Below are 15,490 nucleotides of genomic sequence, written 5' to 3' on the forward strand. Positions count from 1 at the left end.
AATAAATAGTAGAGCATAGTGCAATTTCGTGTTGGCATCTTCTCCACTGAAAGCAAGAACCCAAAGATTGAAGACCAAAGTGCTTACCCCACTTCTGACCCGAAGCACCCCCCTCCTGCTGGGTACACGTGCACTCAAGGAGAGAGAGAGAGAGAGAGAGAGAGAGAGAGAGAGAGAGAGAGAGAGAGAGAGAGAGAGAGAGAGAGAGAGAGACTCAGACTCAGACTTTGAACGTTATTACAAAAGGATAAAGGTTTTAGGCAAAGCCTATTCTTCCAACCTGCCCTTTATACAACACATAAAGACAGACGCACATTAAAAATATAAATTCAATGATATAGAATACAGAAATACATTGTATGGAATGCAACACAATGTGCATTTAAGGAATTATATAAGGAGAACTCAAAAATTACAAAATTACATTGACATAGTTATACCTTTCATTTGGGAATAAAGTTGCTCCGATCAGCTACACATCCGTTAACACTAGTACAAAATGTTTAACAAAATAACAATCGAACAAGACATTTCATTCACGAATGATGTGTGAACGTGACTGTCTCTTAAACATTTTCACTGAAGTTGCATTTCTGCATTTCTTATCTGTTGGGGGAAGGAGTTCCAGAGAAACGCTCCCGAGAAGGCTAAGCTCGATTTGTAGAGGTATATGCGAGGTATAGGAGGGATGCTTTTTTGGGATCCATATCTCTTTGTGGCATGTTTGAAATGTGATTGCAAATATTTAGGACAGTCGTCATTTAGAATTGTATACATGAACACAGCCTTGTTTAACGTCAACTGATCTTTCAAGGGGAGGAAATTCAAGAGCTTTAGTTTATCATCCGTGGACCTATTCAAATCATGCAGAATAAGTTTTGCAGCTCGGCGATGCAGGGAATTGAGTCTTTTTAAATGAACATCACTGCAGTTATCCCAAAGTGTCGATGCGAAGTTTATATGAGGCATTTTGTGGGCATAATAGAACATTTTGAGTGCTGCAGAATCTGCGTAATGCCTTAATTTTGATAACAGGTACAAATTTTGTTATACTAGTTTGCAAATATTACTCAAATGAGTTTGCCATTTCAACTCTTGATCAATGGTAACACCCAATAATCTATGTTCCCTAACTTGCTGCACTTGAGTTGAACCAACTGACAGTTGTAATTGTACAGGACTTAATTGGTGTTTTTGTCTCGTGGTTATCACCATACTCTTTGTTTTAATCGGATGAATGATCATTGCATTAGAAACGCACCACTCAGTGATTTCATCCACACTTGTTTGAAGAGAAGAGTTGACGGATTCCAAAGATTTTTGACTGGTGTGAACAGAAGAGTCATCCGCGAAGAACTCACATCTAACTTTTTCATCGGACACATGAAAGGGTAAATCATTTATATAAATACAGAACAAGATAGGTCCTAATACAGACCCTTGAGGGACACCACTCCTGACAGGTTTCACAGTCTTCAGAGTCGGGTATGTCCCTGACTTTGATATTAAATAAAATGTTTCGTTTTGTTTAGTCGTGAATTTTCACTGGTCTATGTCGAATGTCTTCGTAATTTACATATGAAAAATAAACTTTGATCGAATTCAAGTCAAGTTTGTATTCCCCACCTGCGAAAGAGGTAGGTCGGTCGTGAGAAATGAGACGGACACGATTTCCCTTTTCAGCCACATTGCAATAGACAAAGGCACCAGTAAAAAAACACACAAAGAAATCCAGTTAAATGTACATTAAAAACCAAAGAACAGAGATAGATGAACACACTTAGTTAAAAAAACCAATGAATGTGTTTATATTTAGTCGATACAATCGCATGTGAAGTAAACGGTCTTTTTCCTAAATGTGTCCGTCTCAAAAACATTAATTACAAATCTGTTCAGTTTGAATGGCTGTCAAAAGGTTTTGACGTAAAATGCTTTTAATAAGTAGCAATTTCCATCAAATCACGACATGAAATGGTTTTGAAAGGCTAACTACGGCTTATTCTACTTGCGCTTGGTCATTTTGTCACTCGGGCAAGGTGTCTGTCTCATTTTTTCTCACGACCGCCCTGCAGACAAATCGTCTGCTATAACCGCCATACACAGCAAATTGTCATGATGCGACCAATTTTACACTTCCTATCTGTTGTCAGGCAGATGATCAACTGGCTGACTACAGAATTTTTCGGCATGTGTTTATTTTGGAACACGTTATTTACTGTCTGTCTCTGAAAACCTTGAATTCTCACGACCGCCCGGCACTATTGACGGTCATTTCTTACCAAATGTTAAGCAGATTCATGTTTAAAATAACAACATTCAATGACTGTGTCTGATCAATGCCAGTGTTTTTTTTCAATCCTTGAATGCACTGCATTGTGAATGTTGTGGTCAAGTGAGAGTTTTATAGACATCGCCGTACGTTTTTCAACACTTTGATGACGTCAGACAGCAGATTGAAAACGTTCCAACTTGGAAAGACAGTGAGTCACGATCATATAATCGTAGGGAATCAATAGTTGCTTTGTTTGTTTACTTTCAAGTGCTTTTAAAAGTTTGATTTTTGTTATGGTTATTGTTGCATATGTGCGTGCGTGCGTGCGCGCGCGCGTGGTGCGTGCGTGCGCGCGCGCGTGTCAGTGTGGATGAATATCCAATTCTGACCGACTTCGGGGGTACCTAAATCCAACCGATTTTCCAAGTCACTTTAATGATGAGGTTCATACGTCATCCCAACAGAAAGAATGTCATTCATACAAGGGCCATTCATGAACCGGTTGATGACGCGAAGTCACGAACCAATCGTTTCGTCACGAGAGTTAATTGTGTCATATGCACCGCAGGTTGTCTAATACTTGGCGTCATTTTTACATTTAGTCAAGTTTTGACTAAATGTTTTAACATAGAGGGGGAATCGAGACGAGGGTCGTGGTGTGTGTGTGTGTGTGTGTGTGTGTGTCTGTCTGTCTGTCTGTCTGTCTGTCTGTGCGTGTGTGTGTGTAGAGCGATACAGAGTAAACTACTGGACCGATCTTTATTAAATTTTACATGAGAGTTCCTGGGTATGATATCCCCAGAGATCTTTTTAATTTTTTCGATAAATGTCTTTGATGACGTCATATCCGGCTTTTTGTAAAAGTTGAGGCGGCACTGTCACACCCTCATTTTTCAATAAAATTGATTGAAATTTTGGCCAAGCAATCTTCGACAAAGGCCGGACTTTGGTATTGCATTTCACCTTGGAGGCTTAAAAATTGATTAATGACTTTGGTCATTAAAAATCTGAAATTTGTAATTAAATTTATTTGTTTTTTAAATGATCCAAAATTACGTTTATCTTATTCTTCATCATTTTCTGATTCCAAAAACATATAAATATGTTATATTCGGATTAAAAACAACCTCTGAAAATTAAAAATATAAAAATTATGATTAAAATAAAATTTCCGAAATCGATTTAAAAACAATTTCATCTTATTTCTTGGTTGTTGTTAACCACCTTTTCACCATTGGCTAAGGTTACCTCTTCCTCTCTGATTCTTGTGCCAATTAAGGTTCAGTGTGCAGCACTGGATATACTGGGACAGCGTCCAGGTACTATGCCACAGTTCAGTCTGTAGTAGATATACTGACACAGCGTCCAATTACTATGCCACAGTTCAGCCTGTAGTGGATATATACTGGGACAGCGTCCAGGTACTATATCACAGTTCAGTCTGTAGTGGATATACTGGGACAGCGTCAAGGTACTATGCCACAGTTCAGTCTGTAGTGGATATATTGGGACAGCGTCCAGGTACTATGCCACAGTTCAGTCTGTAGTGGATATTCTGGGACTGCCCCGTCCAGGTACTATGCCACAGTTCAGTCTGCAGTGGATATACTGGGACTGCATCCAGGTACTATGCCACAGTGCAATCTGTATTGGATATACTAGGACTGCGTTAAGGTACTCTGCCACAGTCTTTGAGGACGTCTTTTCCGTTTTTGTGATAGTTGGGGCGGAACTGTCAAGTAATCTTTGACTCAGTCGGGACTTTGATATTGCATTAGAGCTAGGTAGCTTGAAAATAAGCGAATAAGTTCGCTCATTAAAATTGTCATCAATAACAAATATTTCATTATAGATTCAAACATTACTGCATTGTATTTCTTATCTTTTTCTGATTTAAAATATATATACATATGTATTGTTTACTTTAAAAACGCGTTCAGAATTAAAGAAAACAGGTTGAGTATGCTTCGCGGAGACGAGTGTGACCCGTGACGGTTTTCGGGTATGGTTAACCGAGACTATCTGAATTTAGTCTCGCCGATGACTGTTTTTTTGAGTTTATCCTTTAATTTGATGCCTATAGATTGACTAAAGGTTTATATATCGCTTCACGCGACTTGTTTTACATTTCGTCAAGTTATGTAAGTTCAGAATTGTATTATTAAATGTGTTACATAACATTCTAAAAATTGCAAGTAATAATAACACTTTTGATTACAGATTCAAAAGTCATTGCATTGTATCCTTTCGATTTCCTGGATCCCAATGTATAAACAGATATGTTATGCTTAGTGTGAAAATCTGCTCAAATGAGAAAAATCGCCTTTTTTGTTCATATGCATCGCGGAGGCAACCCGTCTCGGTCTTCTGGTTTCGGCTAGCCAAATCTCACTAGCATTGTTAATGACTCGTCCCTGGTTCCAATGATGATCTTTTAGTTTCAAACCAACTTAATGTTTTATTATCGCTTCACATGACTTGTTCGGTATTTTTTTCGCTGTCATGATGTCACCATTTAGAGGGTAGGGTTACATTTACAGGTATTTATTTCTAAGAATATTCAACTTTTTTTCCAACATCGTTTTATTTTTTTTATTGGTGAATGATTCTACTTTAACAAACAAAAAAGAGAAATGGAGTGCAATTAACATTGTTACTTTTTGAAGGTATGCTCATGACGTGCATCACAGCGAAATAGCAGTTCAGAAGAACGGAATTCCCATAATTAGTCCTTATTTGCTGCTTTTTTCACTGAGCTCGGAAATGATATTTTGCTTGCATTGTTATTGTTTAATTTATTAAAGCCTCTGGACAATATTCTTTGAATAAATGGTTATCCAATTCTGTTTAAGTCTATCCCTTTGTTTGATAGAGTACTGTAACAAGATATCACATTATGTCGACAAGAATGCGTCTGCATACAAGTTTTTGTCTTGATTTCATCCAGGAGGATGTAAGGCTTTAATAAAAACATTATTTCAAAGGTCTCTGTCAAGATGTTGAAAAAAAAGGAAGTCTGTGATTGAAGATTGTGAAACCTGCCGGACTGCCCCCCCCCCCCCCCCCCCCCCCCCCTCCGCGGGTTAGGGGGAAGAATTTACCCGATGCTCCCCAGCATGTCGTAAGAGGCGACTAACGGATTCTGTTTCTCCTTTTACCCTTGTTAAGTGTTTCTTGTATAGAATATAGTCAATTTTTGCAAAGATTTTAGTCAAGCAGTATGTAAGAAATGTTAAGTCCTTTGTACTGGAAACTTGCATTCTCCCAGTAAGGTAATATATTGTACTACGTTGCAAGCCCCTGGAGCAAATTTTTGATTAGTGCTTTTGTGAACAAGAAACAATTGACAAGTGGCTCTATCCCATCTCCTTCTTTCCCCGTCGCGATATAACCTTGAATGGTTGAAAACGACGTTAAACACCAAATAAAGAAAGAAAGAAAGAAAGAAAGTTTGACGAAGTTTTACAGTTAATGGATACATACTGTTTCCGTTTTGAAAGATACGATTCAAAAAAGGCACAGGCGGAGTCGTCTTTTAAATAGCACTTTAATTTCTTTAGTAGAAGTGAGTGATCTACCAGGTCAAAGGCTTTCTTAAAGTCCAAAAACAACGCTCCCGTTATTTCTGCTTTGTTTATTGCTGACAGCCAAGTCTCGCATAAAGAGCTTAAAGGCTGTTCTTAACCAGACGAACCTTTGGTTCGCGAACTAGGTTCGTGGGGTTCGGCGAACCTCAAGACTGGTTCGGCGAACTTGTCTTGGTTCTTAACCAGACGAACCTGAGTTTTCGAACTAGGTTTGGGGGGTTCGGCGAACTAGGTTCGGGGTTTGCAAGTCATGTCTTGGAAACCTTGAAGATCGGGCCGAACCTTTGACTCTTCTGCCAAGGAGGAAGACAAATTATTGAAAAACTGAATCTCAATGGCGGACGAAATCACCCAAGTCAAAATTACATTTTCTGAGATTGTATAAAAACAACGCTTGAACGAAAAGGTAGAATGGTGACTTCCGTTCGATTTCAAGTTAAGCTTTTCATTTTTCCGAGCAAGACAACCGCTGAGAGTGAAAAAACGCTGCTGTTCGACTTCGAAATTTCCAGTCGTAGACGACCTTCGCTTCTGCAGCATTGTGTTAGTGCAGGTGAGGCAGTGTTACTCATTTCGCTGAGCTCGTTTTCGTATTGTTGTGCATTAGGATCATCTAGTATGATATGAATAAAAGCAGGAATGACTTCGGCATGTAAACGCATTGATTTTGTCGAAATCAGCACAGCAGTAAGCTAGATTCTTTCTGCTCAATTTGTTTAATTTTTTTCTTCAAAAGTTTATGACTTTGATTTTGATTGTTTGTTTATCTCATCGGCACAACATCCATCAGGCAAAATATCAATATGTTGAATGATAACGTTGAGATAAGGAAGTTCACACATTTATCTGCTTGCAACAACAATCGCAAGGACAGATCTATCTGCTTTGTTGACTGCTAGATTTTCATTGAATTTCCCAAGTAATGATGATCTCGTTTTCAATTAGATCTGGACAGTGTTTGTGTTCTTAGATTCATGATTGACCATGCAGGCTGATTGAGATCATAACATTGTGTTTGTTTGTGCTGGTGCAATGTGCAGATCAATGGCCCGGACCGCAGGATGACCCAGTGATCAATACAACTTGCGTTCACCACTCAACATTGTCTTCCACCTAACTCAAGGGCAAAAATAAAGGTACATGCTGGTGAAATCATTGTGCAATTTATGTCTGTGAAGATCAAGATAGTTGTTAGCTCTAACTGATCATGCTTATTATTATCAAGTTACATCCACACTCCGCCCCAGCACCACCCTAAACCCATAACAACACTCTCCAGTCCAACTACCCCCACCCTTCCGTGCAACATGTGTTGCCGTCTGTACCTTGTTTGTGCATTGTGGTTATGGGGAGTGCTCAAATAGTTCCATAACTGTTAATATAAATTAAAAGTACTGAGAGTTTCATTTTCCATTGCTCTTCCCCTTCCTCACGTCACATTACACACTCCCTTTGCCCCATCCCCCACCCCTCTTTCTTTCTATGCTCTCTTTTTTCTTTTACTTCTTCTTCTCTTTCTCTCTCTCTACCTGTATAAATCAGCTCTCTGGTTGTTGCTTCTGTAAGTGTAATGTAAAGTTCTACATCTCTGCATTTGTATTGTCATTTTTCAGAATGCCCTTGTAATAACTTCAGCGTCTGCCCATGGAGTCTATATAGGTCAAAGTCTCAAATGTGATGTGATCAAGAGGATGCCGCAATGATCCAGGTAATATTGCAAATACTCAAACTGATCTAAAAGCAGAAGCATAACGTGATCCACAAAAATTTCTGCTTAAACATTACAGGGTTACAGTACACCCAGAAAAACAGCTGGATGTTAGTGCATAATTATCTGCAAGTGCAAGCAACATCGACCCTCTCCCCCTGCAACATTTATTTTCATGTACAACTTTTCTAGTGCCTCTTATGTTGTATAACTGTTGATATTTAAATGAAGCAAGTGTTTGTTTTCAATGGCACTGCATTTCCCATGTACACACACACACACACACACACACATACACACGCACACACCGGCACACACACAGACGCACACACACACACATTCGCATTGTCTCTGCCTGTCTGTATGTGTCTGTCTGTCTCTCTCTCTGTCTCTGTCTCTCTCTGTCTGTCTGTCTCTCTCTCTCTCCCCTCTCCCCCCTCTCTCTCTCTCTCTCTCTCTCTCTTTCTCTCTCTGTTTTTACATCAGTAATTTTGATCACTTGCACTTCACTGGGATTTAGTTACTGAATCAGTCATTCAGTGAGAGTGTTATGTAGAGTAAGAGTATTGAGTCTGCTGCTGCTGCTGCTGTTGTTCTTACTCATTACTGTTTCTCCTCTCTGCATAATTCTTGTTCTCCCTTAAAATGCTGGTGTTTTTTTTCATCATTACAGTATCTGTCCATTGAGTCTGCGTCTGAGCTGTGATAAGACCAAAAAGATTCCAGAATGAAAGAGGTAACTTTTACTGATCTTTATTTAGTTTATGGAGAAGTTGGTTCACATAATGCATTACAGAGTTGCTGCCTTTTTAGATATATTAAACATTGTACCAGTCATTACATGATCAAACTGTGTTAGCCACCCCACCTTCCCCGGTTCCCAGCTATCCTTCTATCCCCGCCTCTAAACCCCCACCCCAATCCTTCCATCTCCCCCAAATCAAATTTACTGACACAACACTGATTTTCATTTTACCTTATTTAAGTGTTCTTTGAATAAAATTATATAGCCTGTTGCTGCTGCAAATGTTGTTGTGACTGTTCTTCCTCAGTGTATATTTTTTTCGTTTCCTCAGAATGCAGTTCTCCCATGCACCACAGCGTCTATCAATGGAGTCTACAATATTGTCTGGGATGTGATTTGAGCAAGAGCATGTCAGAATGATCAAGGTAACTTTTTAAACACACAGAACTGATCAAACTGTAGAATTCAAGTACACAATTTCAGATGTTTTCAAATGCATAACATACTGCAACAGTCAGGGTCTTTCTCCACATAAAGAGTGTGAGGTTTTCTTGGTAAAATTGCGATTTTTGTCGCTATGCGCAGAGTGCGACCTTTTTATTTGATTTTTGTACTATAAAGGCAGATATTCAAATAAAAGAAAGTCTTGCATGGGGAGGAAGGAATATGCATGAGGCTTTTGACAAGACAAACTTATTAGAGCCTAAACATACGTTCCTTACCGTTAGAACCAAAATGTCAGACATCATAGATGCTCCAATTAAACAAAAGAAGGGCATCCTTTTACTTAAACATAATTATACACTGTACCGCACATTAATAACCTGGTTGTGTTCTGTGGCAGTGCATAGTGGGAACCTTTTTGCTTAATGAATTTCACATGTGTCTGTAACTTGAATCTCCACCAAAAGAAGCTGGACGTAAAAAGGGGTGTCTAAATAAAAGCGCCCTATTTCCTTTTTGATCTCTTTTTTTTTTCGCAGTCAAAAATGTGATTAAAAAAAATAGGGAGGTTTTTTTACCATCCTGTATAGTCTTGTTGTTCCCATGTAAAAACCTAGTCAAACATGTGGTGTCTGATATGCTGGGTAATATGGTGAGGAACATGCCTTTAAAGGCCCAGTCATAATTGTGAAAGCCGTTCTGCTCAGCTGTAATTTGATGAATTTTGTTGTTGTTGTGTTTAATGAAATGAATTCGCAAAAAGGAAAACAATTTTTTTTACTGTTCACACAAAGCACTTGTAGATCTATATTTGGTATGTGCCGCATGTCAGGGGTGGTCTTATTCAATCAATCAATATGAGGCTTATATCGCGCGTATTCCGTGGGTACAGTTCTAAGCGCAGGGATTTTTTTTAATTTTTTTTTTTATGCAATTTATATCGCGCACATATTCAAGGCGCAGGGATTTATTTATGCCGTGTGAGATGGAATTTTTTTACACAATACATCACGCATTCACATCGGCCAGCAGATCGCAGCCATTTCGGCGCATATCCTACTTTTCACGGCCTATTATTCCAAGTCACACGGGTATTTTGGTGGACATTTTTATCTATGCCTATACAATTTTGCCAGGAAAGACCCTTTTGTCAATCGTGGGATCTTTAACGTGCACACCCCAATGTAGTGTACACGGAAGGGACCTCGGTTTTTCGTCTCATCCGTAAGACTAGCACTTGAACCCACCACCTAGGTTAGGAAAGGGGGGAGAAAATTGCTAACGCCCTGACCCAGGGTCGAACTCGCAACCTCTCGCTTCCGAGCGCAAGTGCGTTACCACTCGGCCACCCAGTCCTAATACATACAGGTAAACTGACAGGTACTTTTCCACAGTGGAACCCCCCTTTCAGACCCATTCATTTCAGACTTCCTCCTTTTTAAGATCTTGCTTCTTTAGATGTTCTGTGACGGGTGAAGTGGCGCGTAGTGGTAAGACGTCGGCCCACTAATCGGGAGGTCGTGAGTTCGAATCCCGGTCGCTGCCGCCTGGTGGGTTAAGAGTGGAGATTTTTCCGATCTCCCAGGTCAACTTATGTGCAGACCTGCTTAGTGACTTAATCCCCTTCGTGTGTACACGCTTGCACAAGACCAAGTGCGCACGGAAAAGATCCTGTAAACCATGTCGGAGTTCGGTGGGTTATGGAAACACGAAAATACTCAGCATGCCTACTCAACGAAAGCGGAGTGAAGCTGACTATGCTCTCAGAGTATAGTGTGGAGAACCCAAATGGGCAAACAAGCTCACACGTCACCAGATCAGAATTTCTGGAACGCTGAAGAAGAAGAAGATGTTCTGTTCATAACCTCTGTAAATTACCCCCATTTTTAGACCCCTTCCATTTTAAGACTTGATTTTCTCACATTTTTTAAGGTCTTAAAAGGGGTTTCCCCTGTACTCCTAAAAAACCCTGACCCACAAAGTAATTTAATTATAACTGCTGTAATCGTTCCTTCCGTGTGCTATTATCTGTGGGTTTTTTTTTTCTCCTGTGTTGTCTCATCCTCTGTGCGCCCTGAAAGAGACCTCCGGGTCGAAATTGCCGTACCTTGTCTTATCCAGCTGTGATCCCGCCTTCGTATTAATGTGAGGGCAGTACTTTTTTTAAACTTTCAATATTGACCGTACGTTTTGCATAAAACACCAATAATGAATTAAAAATACATCAGAAAATTATTTCCTCACTATACACAATAACCCCTCATTTAAAGGCTGACAAAGTCCTATTTAATTAGTTTACTTACTTCCAGGGCTTTTCCCATCGTTGCGGGGATGTATAAATTAAGCTTCCTGCAAAGTTTTAGGTTTGAAGTCCTTACCAATTACAAGAAATAATCAATTCTTAATAAAGTTTATTGCTATCTTTAGAAACAGTTCTCCAGGGCTTGGGCTATTTTTAGACCGTCAACACAGACAGTACAGCTTCGTCAATCCCCGCGTGAAGGAAATCGCTCACCTTCCACGTGCAAAACGTAGTGATATTGACACGCCAGATTAGCGCGGTAGCGGATTGTGCTAAGCAGGAAAGCGCGCTTTTCTGTATTCTTGTTAACTTCGCAATTTCCGGAAAACATCCACTTTCACTTTGAGACTGTTCTGTTTACATTCGACACTATCAACACCACTTTGCAATACTGAAATATTTTTTTCTGTTTTCGAAAGCTACAGCCAATCGTTATTATATCCCCTTAGGTACAGTTTTATAACATTATTGGCACATGTAAACAATAGGAATTAATTAATGAACGCTACGAAAAGGGCAGCCTTTAACCTATGAACTTGCAACTGTGTTGACCTGTGTAATGTAACATAGACCACCACCATCTCTGTCTCTGTCTCTGTCTCTGTCTCTGTCTCTGTCTCTGTCTCTCTCTCTCTCTCTGTCTCTCTCTCTCTCTCTCTTTCACCTCTTACCTGTTCGCAAACCTTTACCCAAATGTATGCTAAATGTATATACAATACAAGACAAGACAAGACATGACAAGACAAGTTAGGAAAAGGTTGCCAGTAGGCCAAAAGAGGGATGACAAGACAAGACAAGGCATGACAAGACAAAACAGGACAGGACAGGGACCAACAAAAAAAAAAAAAAAAAACTAATTTGGTCAACAGATGTAAAAGAAATAAGCATTTGTTTGGGTTGAATGTTTGGGTGTCACCCTGTACATATTTGTATTTTTGCAGGACAGGGTCGAGTTGTGATGATGTCAGGGCGACTGAAGACACACCAACAAGTATTCTTCGGAAGTGTTTGGAACACAAATGAACATTATTTCATAATAAAAAGGCGGCTGACATTGATGTTCATATCGGTTCATGTTCATATTCTCAGCACAGACGTGTGCTTAGAAATCGGATGTTTAAGAACAAGAGACAACCCTGAATAAAGCCTTATGAAATATGGTTGGAGCTGGATCAAAAGTGTGTGTGTGTGTGTGTGTGTGTGTGTGTGTGTGTGTGTGATTGAAGGGCAACATTTATAAATGATGAGACAGAAAGCTAAAGCACATCCTTTTATCGTACGTTCCATATCGTCCTCCTACTTTAAATGCTTGCTAATACATGGCGGAGAAGCTTTTTAGCATGAATGTCCCAGCAGCCACCATCCTCTGGGTTATGGACTACCTGACAAACAGGCCACAGTATGTTAGGGTGGGGGGGCAATCAGTTTCAGACACAATCTGCACAAACACAGGGGCACCACAAGGCACAGTACTCTCACCTTTTCTTTTTTCTCTCTACACAGCAGATTTCAGAAGTTCTAGTGACTCCTGCCCCATAACCAAGTTTGCTGATGACACTGGACTGACCGGACTGCTGACTGTTGACGACGACTCTGACTACAGGCAGGAGGTAGATAGGTTTGTGGGGTGGTGTGAAAACAACTATTTAGAGCTTAATGTGGGGAAGACAAAGGAAATGATAATGGACAACAGGAGGGGGGAACATGTACACAGGGAGATAGTGATCAAGGGGGAGGTCGTAGAGAAGGTAGAGCAGTATAAGTATTTGGGGGTGATTATAGACAATAAGTTGACATGGAAACCAAACTCTGATGCCCTTGTGAAGAAACTCCACTCTCGCCTGTACTTTTTGAGAAAACTCAGGTCTTTTAACATCAGACAAGAAATCCTTCAGATGTTTTACACTTCAACGTGCAATAGTGTGTTGTACTTTGGCTCCGTGTGTTGGGGTGGCAACATCAACAAGCAAGACAGGGATAGATTAGATAAATTCATCAGGAAAGCAAGTGGGGTGGTTGGGAGGAAGCAGGACAATTTCACATCAACACATGAACGACGACTGACTGACAAGGTACAGAAGATTTTGGCTGACGACTCGCACCCACTCAGACCGGAATTTGACAGTAGACGGACAGACAGGAGCAACAGATTCAGACAACCAACCGCAAGATCCACACGCTACAGAAATTCGTTCATTCCATCTGCAATTCACATCTTCAATTCTAAGGTGGGGCGGTAGATGCTGGTGTTGTCGCTCTGATGCACGGGGTCAGTGTTCTGTATTGTTTCAGTATTGTTGATTTTGTTTTGCATTCTACTCTCTTAATCTTAGACAATAATTATGTGATAACCGGCAAGGTGCTGACTTTCTTTTGTGCATTGTTGATGGTGAATGCATGTTAATTTATTTTTAATATACTTTCTTATGTGATAACCAATGTGCTATATTTTCTCAGGACAAAGAACAAATGTTTATTTTGAATGTTTTATGTATGTTATTATTACGGACACAAACGCTCAGCAATGTAATTTCTCTTTTAGAGATTAATAAAGTTATTGTATTGTATTGTATTGTATTGTACAGACGTTCTCCAAGAAAACGTCTATCCAGTAATGTTTTGTTTATCGCAATGAAAGCTTTTTTTTAAGAAGAACGAAGAGGAATCAAATTTTTAAAAAACAAAAATCAAGACCAATTGAATTGCTCAAAACGTAAAGAAACAGGATGATTTTGGTTCAGTAGTACTATTTGTAGACCCTTTAAAGCAATACATCCACAAGGGATTCCAGTGTATCAGTGCAAATAGAAAATTTCTGATATAACTTGAAAATTAAAACAGACTGAATTGTGATATAAAAAAAGAACCAAAATCCTGAGTAGTTTTTTGTTTAGGTCTCCCTCTTCACTCAATCCCCATACTCATATTCTGTACCGAAAAGAGCTCAAACACACACGTGGACAGACAGACACGCACACACACTTTGGTAAACATCATGTATGCTTCTCGACTCTGCTGATCCACAATTAGAAATATCGCTATCATCATTTATTTTTGGTCACCGTCTTTCCCTTTTCACAGGCAATTTTTTGTGTGTGTAGCATTTCCCATAGAACCCCAATGGCTCCACGGTAGACACAATGATCAGTCCATACCAGTGGCAGTCATGTTATTTTCTCGAATCAATTTATAACCTTTAACCCAGGAGGGTAAATGACATAGAAGGCTTCGGGTAATCTTGAACTTTAATGTGTTAAATTCATAGCTCATAATTCAGAGGCATTCAAGCCTCCAAATTTGGAGAACCTGCACTTGTAATCATAACAAGTCTTTTAGATCCCTTTAAAGTCACGGAATGAACTCCGATGAACTGTACGAATCATAGCGTACTCTGGTACGAATGCATTTTGTTTACAAATTACATGCGTCAAAGAAGGAATTATCCGTGTCAGCGGACAGGGGAGGCAACTTTGTCGTGTAATTGAAGTCCCTTGGTTGACAACCTACGCCATTTTCGCCGATCAAACAACCAAATTAATTGATAATGCTTAGGTTTGGAGCTTAATCCGTCAATTAATTTCATGATAAATGTTCTTGGGCTTGATTACAGGTACTTGGATCTAAAATAAGTAAAGTATGCCACTCGATTCTGAGCTATGAATTTAACACACTAAAGTTCAAGATTACCAGGCTTCGTGCACCATGATCAAGTGGGAAGGAGAGACAAATCGACAACCAGCACGGAGTTACCACTCAATCGGTGATTTCGTCTTGGAGGCAGCCATTTTTGAAAGGGGAATAACTTACTTGCTTTTATTGTCGACTCGGAGTGAGCTCCCCTCGTTTGTCGGCGATCCAGTTTCGTGTCTTAACTGGACGAACTAGTCCTTGAGTTTGCCGAACAAGTTCACCCAGTTAAGACACAAACCATGGTTCGCGAACCTTAGTTCGGCGAACCAATGGTTCGTCTGGTTAAGAACAGCCTTAAGGCAGTGTGGCAGGAATGCTTAGAGCGGAATCCAGACTGAAAAGGATGAAACAGATTCATTTGTTCCATATATGCCAGTAGGTGTTTTTGTATGTGCTTTTCCAAGGGTTTAGATAGAACAGGTAAGAGGGAAATAGGTCTAAAGTTGTTTGAGTCTGTAATATCCTTATTTTTGGGAAGTGGTAATACCTTTGCACACTTTAAAATAGAAGGGAACACGTTTTGTTGTATGCTTAGGTTATAAACATAAGTTAGGGAATCGACAATGTAAGGTAAAGCAAGTTTTAGCAACTTGACTGGAATCTTGTCTGGACCCATTGACTTCTTATTCGCCATTTGTTCTACCAGTTGTCCTACCTCGTGCACTGAGATTGGAGGAATAGAAAACGTGTCAGTTGGAGTCAACTTTTGTTCACAGAATGTTTTTAATTGTTCAAAACAATC

General features: G+C 39.7%; 1 long non-coding RNA gene across 2 annotated transcripts; it reads left to right on the top strand.

Moving 5' to 3' along the window:
• The first annotated feature begins 5,944 nt into the window (after window positions 1–5,944).
• Window positions 5,945–12,244, top strand: LOC138956655 (uncharacterized). Of its 2 annotated transcripts, XR_011452745.1 has the most exons (6): window positions 5,945–6,412; window positions 6,900–6,995; window positions 7,473–7,567; window positions 8,241–8,303; window positions 8,644–8,737; window positions 12,000–12,244. It is a non-coding gene; the product is annotated as an uncharacterized lncRNA (long non-coding RNA). The 2 variants fall into 2 exon arrangements; XR_011452744.1 differs by lacking the exon at window positions 5,945–6,412 and having other exon boundaries at window positions 6,494–6,995; window positions 12,000–12,240.
• Window positions 12,245–15,490: the final 3,246 nt, after the last annotated feature.

This window comes from Littorina saxatilis, unplaced genomic scaffold (assembly GCF_037325665.1).
Source record: "Littorina saxatilis isolate snail1 unplaced genomic scaffold, US_GU_Lsax_2.0 scaffold_1693, whole genome shotgun sequence".
NCBI classification, from domain to species: Eukaryota; Metazoa; Mollusca; class Gastropoda; order Littorinimorpha; family Littorinidae; genus Littorina; species Littorina saxatilis.